Source organism: Bos taurus, chromosome 26 (genome assembly GCF_002263795.3).
Source record: "Bos taurus isolate L1 Dominette 01449 registration number 42190680 breed Hereford chromosome 26, ARS-UCD2.0, whole genome shotgun sequence".
Classification (NCBI taxonomy): domain Eukaryota; kingdom Metazoa; phylum Chordata; class Mammalia; order Artiodactyla; family Bovidae; genus Bos; species Bos taurus.
In genome coordinates this window covers 31,031,989-31,046,864 of record NC_037353.1, presented here as the reverse complement: position 1 = coordinate 31,046,864, position 14,876 = coordinate 31,031,989, and the positions used below count along the sequence as shown (strand labels likewise).

At 49.0% G+C, this 14,876-nt stretch overlaps 1 long non-coding RNA gene across 1 annotated transcript; it reads left to right on the top strand.

Moving 5' to 3' along the window:
- The first annotated feature begins 11,129 nt into the window (after positions 1-11,129).
- Positions 11,130-13,453, top strand: LOC101905817 (uncharacterized). Its single transcript, XR_240220.5, has 3 exons — positions 11,130-11,929; positions 12,842-12,897; positions 13,231-13,453. It is a non-coding gene; the product is annotated as an uncharacterized lncRNA (long non-coding RNA).
- Positions 13,454-14,876: the final 1,423 nt, after the last annotated feature.

Genomic DNA, 14,876 nt, shown 5'->3' with positions numbered 1-14,876 from the left:
GACATGAGTTTGCGCAAGCTCCAGGAGATGGTGAAGGAGAGGGAAGCCTGGGTGCTGCAGTCCATGGCTTGCAGAGAGTTGGACGTGACTGAGTAACTGAGCATGCATACGTGCAGCAAAATAATTCAATCTGCCCACCTCAAAATCCTCAGCTTAATCCTATCTGCAAAGTCCCTTTGCCACATAAGGTTATACTTTTGCAGGTTCTGTCATGAGGGGGGCATTCCTCGGCTACCCCCACCAACATGAGCAACACTTGATTTTGTTCAAGTGTTGAGAGGAGGAGAGGGAGAAACCTGCGCTTCCTCTACTTTCCTCATCTAAGAATGATACCCCATTTACCGACACAAAACCTGAGGTCCTCTTTGATTCCTCTTTCTCTTGTGCCCCACCCCCGCCACATTTACACATCCAAAAAGATGTCTTTTCACAGGAACATTTCCTCTTCTACCATGCAAGAGATCTGGGTTCTATCCCTGATTTGGGAAGATCCCCTGGAGAAGAGAATGGCTACCCACTTCAGTATTCTTGCCTGGAGAATCCCATGGACAGAGGAACCTGGTGGGCTATAGTCCATAGGGTTGCAAAGAGTTGGACACGACTGAGCGACTAACACTTTCACTTTCACAGAAACGTTTCCTGTTCTACCTCCCTCATCCAAGCCCTCTTTGTCCCTCACTTGGACTTTGGCAGCCTCCTAACTGGTCTCTGTGTCCACTCTATCCAGCCAGTAGTCCTTTCTCTAAGTAGCTGGTGGTCTTTCACCTGCTTAAAAGCCTGCAGTAGCTTCCCATCTCAGAATTAAATCCATTCTCCTCACCTTGGTCTGCAAGGCCCCATATAATCTGGGAGCCTTCCAGACCATCTCTTGTTTTTCCCTCTTGCCCATTCAGGTAGATGAGCTAGGACTACTTGAGAGTGTTTTCTACCCAAAACAGCAACAATGCCATCCATTAATTGACCTCTCCTCCTTTGTCTGAGTTAAGCATTTAATCCTCACAGCAACCCAAGAGAAGCAGTTGGGATTGGATTCAAGAACAAAGATTTCACTCAAAATAACATTACGATTAATAAATGTCCCTCTGCCCCTCCATCCTCATTTCCCCTACTCCCACACCTTCCCTGCAGACCCTGATCAAGGTGCTTTGAACTGTGGGAATTGTGCCTGATACACCACGTCCTTAGCATTGGCCACTGGGAGTGAGGCTCTACAGAGAACATACAAGTCTTCAACAGACTTATCTTAGGTGACTTCAATCATAAGGAAGGTGATGCTAGTGAAACCTCTCACAGGAAGTCCCCCTTGATTGCTTTAGTCCCCAGAGTTCTTACTTTTCTTTCCAACTTGCAGTTTATTTCATTTACTTCCGGGCAGGCCTTGCAGAGGTCATTATCACTTCACTTGTACATAGAATATAAACTCCTTGTGGGGAAGGGGGTTTTGTTTGGTTTTACACTGCTGCATCCTGAGCGCCCACAAAAGGCCTGGCACAGGGTAGGCACAGAAGTATTAGGTGGGTGAATATATCCTATCTGCAACCCACAGAGACTGGAGTTGGTCTGGGCAAGGCCTTGTCCTGGCTTCCAGGGGTACAGAAATGACCTAAATAACTGTTCACCCTATAAACTTATGGGGGAGACAGACAGACCTGCATGCTCACCACAGACTTCATCAAACGAAGGAGGTGGCCATCAGCAGGGGGGCTGGACCTGCTTGTTGGAAGGGTGCAAATTGAGTTTAGAGAGACAGTTGTTGCTGAGTCCCTGGTGCGACAGGCAGACGTGAGCCTGTGGGGAATAGAGACTTACCATCAGATAAAAGTCAGGCACACACAGGCTCTGGAGCCCCACTGCCTGGGTTTGGTCCTCCACTACTCACTAGTTATGTGATCTTGCCTGAGTTTACTCTAACAAAAAGTGCTGACTTCAAAACCTGCTGCAGAGATTCTGATCTAGCAAGTTCAGGCTGGCTAGGAGCCTGTGTAGTTTTTTTGTTGTTTGTTTTCCCAAGCATCTTGTGATTCATTATAGATGGGCCACAGACCATGTCTTGAAAAGCACTGGCTTGCAGGCAGAGATCATGCCAATCAGCAAACTGGAGTGTCAGACTTGTATCTCAGTGACGTTTTTCAGTATGAGATCATGAATTGTCATTCGAAGTTAGACATTTAAACATAATACCACCCAGTAGGTGCCATGGAGAAGGCTTCAGGACAGCAGCCAAGGAGGATATCCAACAGGCTCTGTCTCCCCAGGCCAGCCCAGGATACTCCCCAAAGGCAGGTAGCAAGGGACTCTGCAAATGTTTATTGATGGTCTATCAATAGACCTCAGAGAAGGCAATGGCACCCCACTCCAGTACTCTTGCCTGGAAAATCCCATGGATGGTGGAGCCTGGTAGGCTGCAGTCCATGGGGTCGCAAAGAGTCGGGCACGACTGAGCGACTTCACTTTCACTTTTCACTCTCCTGCATTGGAGAAGGAAATGGCAACCCACTCCAGTGTTCTTGCCTGGAGAATCCCAGGGACAGCGGAGCCTGGTGGGCTGCGGTCTATGGGGTCTCACAGAGTCAGACACGACTGAAGTGACTTAGCAGTATCAATAGTGGTATCCGATCAGTATCCATGATGGTCTATCAATGGTCTATCTAGCTAAACTCCAATTAGTTAACCCCAGTTCCCCACATAGGTTCTGGGTGAACCACAGACCCCAGGGAAGACCAGGTTGGTATGGGGGTACAAGAGGTGGTACCCAGTTCTGGTGACTCCATGGCTTGACTTGAACCAGGACCTCACGCCCAGGAACTCTGAGAAGCTGGATGTAAATAAGGCCACGGGAGATGTGAGCGAACCTCTCTGAGCCTTAGATGAAACGCATGGCCTGAGGTTTATAAGGGCATGCTTCATCTATTCATTCCACCAATATTTAAGCACCTGTCAATGTGCCATGCTGGGGTAGGCATACAGTGGCGAAACAGGTGTCTGTACTCAGTAACCTTATGTTCCAGAGGGGAATCAGATTATTAATATAAGCAAATAAAATATATAAATTAACATAAAAGGGTAATAATGAAGGCAAAAGGAGAAGAGGGTAGCAGAGGAACAGAAGGTTAGATAGCATCACTGACTCAATGGACATGAATTTGAGTAAACTCCGGAAGTTGGTGGACAGAGAAGCCTGGCATGCTGCAGTCCATGGAGTCGAAAAGAGTCAGACACGATTCAGTGACTGAACAACAACAATAATGAAAGGAAGATCAAAAATGAGAGTAATTGGATGGAGAATAGGGAGGTTACATTTTTAGTAGGGTGATAAGAGGTTTTTTGAGGAGATGACATTTATCCTTAACCTGGATAAAGAGGAGTGAGCCATGTTGGATCCAAGGAAGCATATTCCAAGCAAAGGCTGCGAGGTGGAAACTGCTTCAAATGCAGGGCCCTGTGCCTTCTACAGTGCCCTCAGCATGGGGTCATTGAGCCTCTCTGTGACTGTCTGCACTGTCAGGGGCTCACACCTTTCACCTCAGGGACTCTAGGTGTCATTATCCTCTGGAGGAGGAATTGGCAACCCACTCCAGTATTCTTGCCTGGAGAATCACATGGACAAAGGAGCCTGGAGGGCTACAGTCTATGAGGATCACAAAAAGTCAGAAATGACAAGCCAACTAACACTGACTGTAACTATGACAAACACTGATGCAGAACCTCCTGCCAACCATAACCTTTTCTCACATGGGCCTCACACTCGCCCCTCAGGTAGGTGCCTCTCAGGTAGGTATGACACTGTGTTATGGGCATTTTCCTGACTGGGGCTCTGGGAACTCAGAGAGTGAAACACGTGGCCCAGGTCCCGAATTTGTCAAATGTCAGAATGAGGATTTGTATCCTGGGCAAACGCCAGAGCCCCGGACTCATAATGGATATGTGGCCGTTGTTGAGTTGATGTGACTAGACACCCCTGCCCCGGTTCCTACTTCTCTCTGAGGCAGGGACTCTTGGGCCTGCAAGGACCCCTCGTCTTAGGCCACTAACATGGCCGCCGGGCCTGCTAGACCCTGGTCCTCACACTGAGGGTCGCCCCTCTGCCATGTAACTAGCGTGGGATTCCTGAGAGCTAGACTTGGGGATGGTGAGCCAGATCAGCTGGGTGGAAACATCCTTCTAGGCAACTCCTTCTAGAGGGAAGAGCTCCTGGCCCCATGCTGCGCTCTGTTCCCAGCTGCCTCCAGCCTGCCCCCTCCACGGCCCCAGACGTCCGCTTGACTCAGCCTGAGCCCTGTGTGGGGGCGTCCGTTGGGCTTCCGCAACTTCCTGTGTTCTGCCTTCTACATACCTTTTTTTCCATTCCCAGGGAATCCCTCCCATCAGGGTTTGTTTTTACACCCTGGAGCCGACCAGCCCACAGAACAATTAAAATGGCTCCCTCAGGATCCCCCGGAGCCATTCCTGCCTTACACAGTCAGCCTCATGCCTCCAGGGTCTGGCAAGAGCCTCCCTCCCTCCCTAAGGCTTCAAGTTCTGACCCTTGTGCAGTCTCCAGGTTAGGACTTTCTCTGCCAAAGAGCCTCACTGTGTTCCCCACACCCCAACTCTTACTCCCTTTGCTGTCTGAGCCTTGGGAGTGGACACCTGTCATGGTTGTCTGTACCGTCATCCCTTCTGCTTCCTCTTGATATGACTTCCTTTTTTCTGGGTAACCCTCCCATCCCCCCACCCCCTGTGATTTCTTCCAATCACGTTAATACCCTTTCTCCTGGCCACTGTGATTGGCCCAGAGGTGGACATATGACCCAAAACAGGCCAATTGGAATCCTTGCCTGGGACTCTGTGAATAGAATATAGGGAGAAGAAAATCCCCCTCTTTTGCCTTTGGGTTTGCCAAACTGACGTGATGCAAGCCAGGCTGGCACGGTCCACACCCCTTCTTCTCTTCCTCTTACAAAATGGAAGCATCACAAGAAAGAGGCCAACACACAGAAAGAGGCAGGGAGAGTGAGGAAATGAGTTGCTCATTATTTGAGGTTTTAGAGTTTAAACCTCACCTGGATTAATGAGCCAGATTTACTTACGTATTATTTGCTTACTACTTACTTTTGCTTGGAGAAGGCAGTGGCACCCCACTCCAGTACTCTTGCCTGGAAAACCCCATGGATGGAGGAACCTGGTAGGCTGTAGTCCTTGGGGTCGCTAAGAGTCGGATGCGACTGAGCGACTTCACTTTCACTTCACTTTGCTTTTGCTTGAACTAGTTTGCATTTGGTTTTGGTCACTTGCAACAAGTTCAAACAGTCATTCATTCATAAGGTTTTTTCTTGTACTGTGACATACAAAATACCTTTTCAGGGGTCTGTGCTTCTGTTTTTTTCATATGATTGGCAATCTCCTTCAGACCAGGAGTTATTGCCTTAAAATGTTTTCGATATCAAATAATATGCATTGATATGCAGTGAATAAAATATAATAACAAAACAAACACTTGACAACTGCTATGAGGTCCAAGAACTAAAACATGACTGAGATCACTGGCCCTACGGGTGGGCTCCTCCCCTTTTTTGTAAACTGTCTGCCCCCAGTGGTAACAAAGATCTTAAATTTTATGTTCAGTATTCCTGACCCTAAAAAATTTTGAGACCTATTTTTTTGTTTCCTTAAAAAATGTTACTTAGCTTTGCTTATTTTTAAGCTTTAGAAAAAAATGACATAGTATATGTAGTCTTCTGAAACTTGTTTTTTAAAAATTTTATTAAAGTATATCTGATTTATAGTTTTGTTAATTTGAAACTATTTAAAAACTCATCAGCTGTTTCTAAGATTCATCCATCTTATTGCATATAACTATAGTTCATTCACTTTCACACTGCATAATATTACATTGTGGGAATAAACCATAATCCACAAAGTGTTCCTTCTCCTGGTAGTGGATATCTGAGTTTTTCATAGCTTTACTATTATGAACATTGCTTCTTTAAACATCATTATGCACATCTTTCACACAGGTGCAAGAATTTTGGGGGTATATAGCTAGGAGAGGAACTTAGTGTACAAGTTCAACTTTTGCAAATGGTGCCAAATTATTTTCCAAGGTGATCACACTTACTTCTACTCCCCATGACCAGTATAAGACCCCCACTGCCAGTGTCCCAACAGCACCCAGTAGCCCTGCTCTGATTCTAACATGGTACCTTGCGTGGTCTTTGATTTGTCATGGGCTCAAACGGTTTATTTACTGACTGCTTGAGACAGAGGAATGGATGGGCTGGATGGGTACATGGTATGGAAAATGGAGGAAATTTCCAGAAAATTGAAGGAGTAGAGACCATCTTCACCCAGAAAGATGAACTGGAAACTCTAGTATCTCAGAGAGTCAGTTCCAGATACAAACCACACTCTGGGCTTATCTGGGTTGATGCCCTAGGACTCCCTTGAGGGCCTTCATGGTTGCCTGAGTCTGACCTCATGGCTCAGCAAACCCTCTCCTTATGCACACAAGCTTCAAGGATGAGCCTGCTTTGAGAGCCTGGCCCTTCCCATCTTGGAACATTCCATGTTTTCAAATTGCTGCACAGTGAGTCTAAGAGGGTGATCTTTGGAAATCCACTCCTTTGGGCAACCTATCTCTGTCTAATACCCACTGCACTTGGATGGGCCCTAATGTCAGTTTCAAAACAGTCACACTTCCCTGCCCTCTTAACTCTAATTTTTTCTTTAAAGTTTTTTGTTTTCTTTATTGTTGTTTGTTTTTGTTTTGTTTTTAAAAAAGCCAATCTTAGTTACATGCTGGGATTTTCTCTTTGGTTTCAGTCACACCTGAAATTCACAATCTTAACACACACACCCTCTCAAAGTGCACATTCCTTACTTCAAATCCAAGGCCTATAAGAAGAGTTTTTGTCGAAGGTCAGCAGCTCTGATTGCATTTCTTTATTTAGAACATTGTTTTCTCTGAAACTGATTCCATTACCTTTGAGTTCACGGAAATGGAGCCCATTAGAAAAGTCAAGAGGCTCCCAAACAGGCTTAGAGTGTGATGCTAAACTTAGGTTCGTTTGGCTACTGTGGCTTATTGACAGGGACCTTTCTCAATTTTAATGGAGCCTGCATCTTCCTGCTTTGCAACCGCCAACCTTCATGGTGGGAAGAGAGGAAACTTGGGGCTTTAGTCCCAGATGTCAACATCCACTGTTATCTCTGCTCCTAAATTCCCTACTCCTTCACAGAGTGGCTGACCTACTTCCCATAGCCTTGATATGGCTCTCTGACACCCACATCCCGGGCTCAGGCTGGCGCAGGCATGCACACAGAGCAGGGAGCATTTTGTCCCAGGTCCTGGAAGAATGGGTTTATAGACCTGATCATTGAAGGGTCTCTTGGCTTCTAACCTGCAAGTTCCCTTCCCCATCTTGATTGCCAGAGCCTGAGTGTCTGCGTAGGCGACCACAACCTTGCCTGGCCTTAGCTTCCTCACTCCTGGTCTTGCCTATCCTGTTCCCAGCTGGGCTTTCTGTCATCTCTATGGTTCACAGCAGTGCTGGGACACTGGCTTTGTCCTGGGGTGAGTGAACTACACTCTCTGATCTGCAGAATGAGGGTGATAACACCCACCACACCAATGAAGGTGGACTCACACTTGACACATGCAAGTTGTCAGGTGTCATGACATTGGCAAAAAAGAAACATTTGGATGGTGCCTTGTATTGACTTTGTGAGGGGGTTGCTGTTAGGGTCAGCGGGAGCTAATGGGAGTGAATTGCTCCATCTGCTCTAAACAGCGATTTGCTAGTACTCATTCAAACTGGAAATATGTAATTATCCCTTGAGCTATAAATTCCATTTCTATGAATTTATCCAATAGAAATACTGAAGACCTATATATATGAAGGTGTTTGATGCTATATTGTTGGTATTAGCCAAAACGTGGAAACCATCTAAATACCCACTTTCCTATATGATACAGCTTTGTGATGGTGTAACATGAAGCCACTAAAAAAGAATGAAATAGTGATTCATGTGTTCTGTGCTCAGTTGTATCCAACTCTTTGTGAGCCCGTGGACTGAATCTCCTCTGTCCATGGGATTTCCCAGGCAAGAATATTGGAGTGGGTTGCCATTTCCTTCTCTAGGGGATCTTCCCAACCCAGGGATCGAACCCGGGTCTCCTATGTCTCCTGCATTGTAGGCAGATTCTTTACCTCTGAGCCATATGGCTTGGGGGAAAAAAAAGACACAAAACAATTTACTATGCTATTTCCATGTTTGAGCAAGCTTCGGGAGTTGGTGATGGACAGGGAAGCTTGGCATGCTGTAGTCTGTGGGGTTGCAAAGAGTTGGACACGACTGAGCGACTGAACTGAATTGATTTCCATGTTTAAAAATAGGATGTGTGATGTATATGTATGTATATGCTGAGAATGTTTCTGAAAAATTAAAAATGAATAGATAACAGAGAATATGTTCTAGGGATAGAGATAGAGTGGAAGGAGAGTTATCTCTTGCTATGTGCTCTGTACTCTGAAGGTTTTTATCATGTGTCTGTGCAAGTTAAACACAATTTTGAAATAGAAAAACAAATATAGTAAGCTGTCTTCTGTTCTAATTGCTTCCAGGTTCTTATTTCTGGAACACTGATCTGTCACAAGTAGTGCCTCTGACAATGGCCTTTTAAGAAGAGAAAGACATCATATATGTTAGGGAACTGAAAGGAGGATGTGAGACCCCCAGAATTTGTCCCTGCAGGCTCCCACCCAGGGCTGCTAGTCTCCTGTGGCCTTAAGCCCAGGAAAAGCAGCCCCCAGTCCCCGAACCCTGGCCACATAGCTAGCCACCAGCACCCCTTCTTCTGGGGCCCCCACTCTGTTGAATATCCCTTGATGCATGCCAGGCCAGTGCTCAGTGCTTCACAGGTGTTGGTATCAGGTATTGATCTGCTTTCCTCTTCGCTCCACCCCCACAGCTGGCATGGTTGTCCAGGCCATTGGAGCGTCCTCACAACTCCTTGCCACCCTTCCCTCTATCCTTCACACAGCTTCCTGAGTGGTCTTTGTAAATGACACATCACAACTGTCATTGTGCTTAGAAAGCTTCCTATGGCTTTCTGTTGCCATCAGAATAAAATTCAGACTCATTTCCATGGCTGTGGGGCCTCTTGACTCCCTCTCCTCCTCACCTCCCTGACTGCCCCCTCTCCCACTGCTTCAGCCACTCTGGCCTTTGTGTTCCTGAAACAGCCCAAGCACATTCCTGCCCCAGGGCCTTTGCACCTGCCATTCTTTTCAGCTGAACGCCTCTTCCTCCCGCTCTTCACATACCTGTTTCTCATCTTTTCAAAATGTCAAAAAATGTCACTTTTCAGAGATCTCCTTGACGACTGTAGGTAGAGAGCGACTCCTCCCCTAAATCCACCCACTGCTCCATCTGGCACCCAGATTTATTTTCTTCATAGAATTTATCCGTCTCAGCAATGACCTTTTTGACTTGTGTGGGTCTGATCCCTCTCCATAGAATGTCAATGCCATTCCTGTCCCTGCCTCCCTGGAGCCTGGCATGGGAGCCATGGGTGTTTATCAAGTGGATGGATACAGTACCGGCTGTGTTGGATACAGTACCTGCTATGTTGGATAGATACAGTACCTGCCCTGTCGGATACAATACCTGCTATGTTGCAGGTGCTCAGTGTTGGTGGAATCTCTGCTGCTTACTTGCTGTGTGGCCTCAGGAAATATCACAACTTCTGCAGCTATGAAGTGGGACAGGCTAGGAGAACCCTGGGCAAAACAGGTTGCTGTTTTCTGAGTGAAGTTTTTTTTTTTCCTACAAGTCTATTATTCTGAAGAAGTTGTGTGGAAACACAAACTCTGATTTTCCAGCTGGGGCCGTTTTCTGCCCACCTTCCTGCTCTGGGAAGCAGCATATGTGCCCAGGAGACTCCTCCAGAGAGGGTTAGCCTGGAAAATATCCCAGTACCCAGGGGGAGGGAGGGGCCCCCCTGGAGGCATTGAACTGTCTCTTGAAAAAGTGTGGGAAGAAAGACTGGGGTAAAAGAACACAGACTTATGGGACGCACATCCTCAGACGATGTCTGACACTCATTGTGTCAGCACAGAAAGTGCTAAATGAATAATGCATGTGACTGTGATTAATTTTTACTATTAGTAGACTGTGTATACTTTGGAAGAACCAGACTGACAATCTCAGATTTTGTATTTTCACAGTCTTCTGCCTCGTTTAACCTTCACAGCCGCCCTATGGGGCAGACACTCATGTTATCCGCCCACTTGGAGATGAAGCCACCAAGGTGCAGACAGGGTGTCTTGTTCAAGTTCACAGGTGGCTGCACCACCAGGAATTAAATACATTCAGACTCTTCCTGCTACAAGTCTGAGGTTTCTTGGAGTTTTCTAGGATTCTTTACTTTTGCGCGGCCTGATCTGTTTCCTTGCAGTTATCAGCAGTAAAACGGCCACTATGAAATGAAAGGAGGCTGTGGGCTTGCTCGGGAGGGAACAGGGCTGGGAAAAGAAGATGGGGCACCACCCCCCCCCCAACCCGGTTCTGTAGGAGAAGGATGCCAGAGGGCCGATAAGTCAGGAGGGGAAGGGCCGAATCCCGAGACCTCCTTTCAGCATTGAGGCAAGGCGGCTAAATCTCTAAGAGGCCCTGAAGGAGGCTGGACTCTCTGGAAGGGGGCTCAGCAGGAGTAGGTGGAGACAGATGCCTGAAGCAGGCTCCTGTGCGCTGGTCTCCTGGGGCTGGAGATCCAGGCCTATCTTCGTCTCCGGGGGGTTGGGGCGGGGGCCTCAAATCCCAATCTTCAAGCTGTGGGACAAACCCAGCCTGCAGGTTTTTCCTCCACAGCCAAGTTCCAGGGGCCAGGCCCCTTTGAGGGGAGACAACTCACATGTAAAGAGCTCCTGACTCAGAAGCAGACTCCTCCCAAGATGTGCTGGGCGAGGTCCAGCCCCTCATCCTTACCCCCCAGAATGACACCTCCAGCCTCACCATTACTGCTGTTCCTTTGGGATACACACTGGGGTCAAGCCCTTTGTTCGAGTCTGCAGGGAGGTGACATGAAGTCTCTAACACCTTCGTGGGAATTTAGCCACACAAGGGCGAGTGTGGGGTGAATATTCTATTCCAGGGGCTGCAAGGGGTTGGGGGTGGCACATGGATGAGGGTGCCATACACTAGAGAAGCAGGTCCCAATTTGGCCCCGGGATCAGGGCCTGAAGAACAGGTGGTGGATCCCCGAGGGAAAAAAATAAACTGAATTAGGTGCATTTTAATGAGACCATTATATTTTAGGAAACACCTCTGCTAGAGAGTTCCTGCTTTAAGAACCGGATGAAGGCAGTGTGGTCAGGGGTTGGTGCTCGGGGAAAGGCCACCTGGGGTCTGCACAAGTCTTCTCCCCCCAGCCCTCACCCCTACTCCCTAGCCCAGGCTCCCTCCCCACCAAGGTTTCCGGAGCCGCCACCCACAGAGCAGCCTCAGGGCTGGGGCTGAGTCACAGGCTGTGGTACACGCCAGGGGGGCGAGGGTGGCAGATGGCTTGACGTGGGTGAGAGTGGGGAGGGAAGGGCCTGTGGGAGGGGGCAGTGACCCTGGGCCCAGCAGGGAGGGATTCGAGGAAGTGACCTAGGAGGTGGGCCGGGTTCTATGTCGAGCCCCCCCAACCCCCTGCTCTTCCTTTCTCGGTTTCCGGGGATGCCATTCCTGTAGGGGCAGCCAGCCGTAGCCAGGTTGGGGTAGAGAGTGACCCTGAGGGGGCCTGAGGCCCAGGGCTTCCGCACAGCCTGCCTGGCCCCGCTGGTCCGGCCGTGGGAGGCAGAGCCTGGCTGTGTTTACCCAGGCCGGGCACTTCCGGAGCAGATGGGCGCCTGTCAGCGCTGCCAGCCAGGAACTGGGCTGACATCCTCTCAATGCCAAGTGGCAGGTGACTCGGGGGCCTGGACGGGAACATGTGTTTGGTTTTGCTGCTTATTAGGAGAAATCTCTCCAGGCTGAGAGCTGCCTGCACACCTGAGTGAGCACAGCCCCAGCGAGGGGGCACACGGGCGCAGACTCTCTGACCTGAAGAGGCCTGGCTCTTTTAGTTACTGAGAGCCGGCGACTCTGGTCTGTTAAGCTTTGCTTTTTGTCCCGTTACCTTGGCGTGTTAGGGTCCTAGGACGGTCATTACAAAGCACTGAAAACTGGGTGGTTTAAACCACAGCAGTGCGCTCTCCTACAGTTCTGGAAGCTAGAATTCCCAATTCACGGTGCCGGGAGGGTTGCTTTCCGAGACTTTCCTGCCTCTCTCTCCGAGCTTCCGGTGGTTGCCAGCAGTCCCATAGACACAGCCCATGGACGCATCACTCCAGTCTCTGCCTCCACCATCACGTGGTGCTGTCCCCTCTGTGACCTCACTGTCTCTTCTCTTCATATAAGGACACCAGTCATATTGGATTAAGGGCCTACCCACTCTGGTATGACGTCATCTTCATTTAATGACTGCAACACTCCAGTAATAAAGAGTAGATTGCTACAAAGCCTTGTCTGATAAGGTCACATTCTGAGGTTCTCGGAAGGACATGGATTTTTGGGGGCGATGCTTGGCCTGCTCACCAGTGTCACGCCTCATCTCATCTCTAATTCTTCCTCCTTCTCACTCCTTTCCTCCCTCTTCCATGCTGCCCCCAGCCCCAAGCTCAAGGGGAGGGGAAGTCTGCCTTACTCCCAGGCAGGACGCTGGAGCCTGCAACTGTAAATTAGAAAGAACTCCAGAAAGAACTGAATTGTTTTTGCTAAGATACTCTTCCCCATTAAGAGGCAATCAATTTACAACTGTGGTTTTAATCCTTTTTAGAGTTTTGGAGGCCTTTGGGACAGAGGGAAGACTTTGGACTCCCACTCAGGATAAAGGTACAAATGCACACACCTGCCTTCCAATACCCATCCTCCTTTTCTTGGGTTCCAGGGAAGGCTTTCTGGGAGCCAAAGAATGCCTGCCCTGGGGTCGAAGGAGGTCGAAGCTGCTTGGCATCCCAGCGCTTGGGAGCTTAGGGGTTGCCACTCAGGTCAAGGATCTGGGGAGAGTTTCCTCAGTTCAGACTGTTGTCAGTGTGTGCATGGCCGGTAGGGTAGGCATGACTGGGGTAGGGGTGTGGAGGGCCCAAGAAAAGAGGATGCTTTCATGTGGTGTGAACATGTTTTTTTATGTGTTTGGTTTTTTGTTTTTTTCACTTGCTTCAATAGCCACCACACCAGAGACATCGTTGAGAGGAGACCCAGAGCCTGAGTTCTCCAAGGACAAACCCTGAGCAGATAACAGTGGCTTCTTCTGGAGAGGGCTCTAGCACTGGGGGCCTCAGGGGAGGATTTTCCTTGTTGCTCCCTGTATTTTGGTATGATTTGACCTTTTCTGATGAGAATGTACCTAAATATTAATTTTGTATGAAATAAAAGTTTTTCAAAGAAAGGCTCTGGTATTCTGGGGTTTCAGATCCATTTGAACAGCTTATGAAAACTATGGACTGGTTCTCCCCCGTGCTGCCCAGCATGTGCATCCCCAGCTTGGAGGGAGGACCAGACTCCTGACCCTGGAGCTGACCCAGCTTCTTCCCGTGTAGAAGCCCACCTGCTGCCACCAGCCAGGCCCCTGGGATGTCCTCTCCCCTGTCCCCACTCCTTACCTGCTCGTGTGCATGCATGTTAAGTCACTTCAGGCATGTTCGACTCTTCGCAACCCTATGGACTGTAGCCTGCTAGGCTCCTCTGTCCATGGGATTCTCCAGGCAAGAGTACTGGAGTGGGTTGCTATGCCCTCCTCTGGGGGATCTTCCTGACCCAGGGATCGAACCAGCATCTCTTTATGTCTCCTGCATTGGCAAGTGTGTTCTTCACCACTGGAGGCACCTGGGAAGCCCTGCTTCTTACCCAGTCCCCCCACAAATTCTAGACTCACTCTTCTTGGGGTCACTGTTTCTCTAACTAGAGGCATCAGAATCACCTCCTGTTATTCTTTGAGCCACTGCTCCAGGTAAAGAGCATTCACTGTGCCTTTCAGACTTCACCCAGATCCAGAGATGGGCTCCATCCTGGAACAATGCTCATCCCCTCTCCAGTACCCCTGGGAATCACTTGGGATGGGGGAGAAGGGGAAACCATCTCCTCTTGAGTCAGAATGATGAGATGGGTGGCATTGAAGACTGTGATGGTCTCAGCTGGAAGAGACCCTGGAGGATCACCCCACCCCAGTCAGGGACTGAGGATCCAGAGGTAAGGGTGGCTTCTCCCCAGTCCTCCACTGTCCTCTGAGCCCTGTCCCTGGGCCTGTGCCTCTCCTCAGCACTGAGATGGGACAGGGCTACAAGGGGTGCAAGGTAGGGGCTCTCTTCCAGGCTCTATGGATCTTGCCTCACTCTCACCTCAAGGGACTCGACTGAGTGAACAAGGTATCCCTGTCACCTGACCCAGAAACTGGCATGGAGTCGGGAAGGGAAGAGAGGCAGGAGGAAGCTCGGCCCCACCCCACTGTGAGGAGGCAGCGTTGTGAAGGAGGGAAAGGTTTGCTGAGGTCTGTTTCCACTTCTTCTGCATCTTCCTTTCCAGCCGGTTCTGTTCTGCCTGTGTCTCAAGGCCACAGCTGTGGGGCTATTTTTTATTCTCTACAGTAAATGTGTTCCACCCTGGGGTGTGTTTTCATCTTAAAGGAGGACTCACAGCAACCCCAAGGGTGGAATGCAGGGTTGCAAGGCCAGCAAAGTTTTGCAACGTAGGGACTGAGGAGCGGAGGGTTCTCCTAGGAGCAGAGGGTTCTCTTAGGCATCTCTGCCCCAGCCCACATCAGATTAACCCTCCCACATCACTCAAGATCCTCAAGATGCAGGTTTCCTGGGGGC